Source organism: Hyperolius riggenbachi, chromosome 2 (genome assembly GCF_040937935.1).
Source record: "Hyperolius riggenbachi isolate aHypRig1 chromosome 2, aHypRig1.pri, whole genome shotgun sequence".
NCBI classification, from domain to species: Eukaryota; Metazoa; Chordata; class Amphibia; order Anura; family Hyperoliidae; genus Hyperolius; species Hyperolius riggenbachi.
The window spans coordinates 81,752,353-81,753,892 of NC_090647.1; positions in this window are offsets into that span (position 1 = coordinate 81,752,353).

A 1,540-nucleotide genomic window follows, 5' to 3' on the forward strand; every position below is an offset into this window, starting at 1 on the left:
AGTGCCCGACGACCGACGCAATAGAGCGGCAATGCATTACCTGCTCCGCCGGCACGACTGCCCCCGGTCACCGCTGCTCCGTCTCCGCGCTGGTCTCCGGCATGCTTCAGTTCCTCCTGCCCGGCAGGAAGTTTAAACAGTAGAGGGCGCTCTACTGTTTAAACTTCCTGCCGGGCAGGAAGAAGTAAAGCATGCGGGACCTGGAGACCAGAGCGGAGACGGAGCAGCGGTGACCGGGGGCAGTCACGCCAGCGGAGCAGGTAATGTATGCGGCGGGGGAGGGAAGCGGCGGCAGCACCACCACCACAACAGATTGTGAACGGTTTCAGGCTGAAATCGGTTCACAATCTGTTTGCAGTAAGGGTAGCCATACGATCCCTCTCTGATCAGATTCGATCAGAGAGGGATCTATCTGTTGGTCGAATCTGATGGCAAATCGACCAGTGTATGGCTACCTTAACTGTGCAGTAAAAAATGTCTAGCGGGCTGACAGATACCACCCTACTCATCGTATGGATAGCTTCCGCATACCTGCAAGCAGCTGGCAGCAGTTCACAGGCAGCGAGGGCATCGCTGGCAGCTGCCTAGGTGAAGGAACCCTTACCTTGCAGAGTGAGACTCGCAGGTTGATTCCCAGCCAAGAGAGTTTATGCGTTTTCTTCCACAAATCAAAAATATACTGGATAAACTTAATTGGCTTTTAGGTTATGATAATAGGGAATATTAAACCATGGTTGTGGTAGGGACCTCAAACTGTGAACTCCTTTAAATGACAGTGATTAGTGAAATGGATTACTCAGTGTACTCTGTAAAGTGCTGCTTAGTAATACAGAACAAGGGGTCTTATCTCAGCTGACAACCTCCCACCCCATTTAGATGTTCTGTTTCAATTAAAGGAAACCAGAGACGGGAAAATGATAGAGATTTTATACATACCTGGGGCTACCACCAACCCCCATCGCATGGACCACTCCCATGCCGCCGTCCTCCGCTGCCTCTATCGCCGGTACCGGGTCCCGTTACTTCCGCCGGATGCTGACAGTTGTACACATCCACAGGGACTCCCTCCGTCTCGCCGACGCCTGCTTTACGCATGCGCCTGCTTTACGGGAGCGCACTGCCCAGTAGCGGCGATAGAGGCAGCAGAGGACAGCGGCGTGGGAACGATTTGAGCGGATGGGGCTGGAGCAAGCCACAGGTATGTATAAATCTAGTTATAATTTCGTCTCTGAGTCTCTTTAAGGCATCTTAAAGACATGTATTTATGCTTGAAAAAAAATCTACGTGTCCCCTTTTGATGTTAGATGTATATAGCTGTCTGTTCCATCAGCTTGGAAGCAAACAGGATTGAAGCCTGAGGAAGGCTATACAGCTGAAAGCTTGCTTACGCTTATTCTTAAATGGTATCATCCTGATTCTAAACTTCTTGCATAGTAATACAGCAGCAACAAGAGGTAATGCAAGACTTGTGGTTTAGTGAAAGGGTGTGTTTTCCCCCTGTGAAGTGGGAGGGAGTAGAATTTGAGGCTGGGATATACAG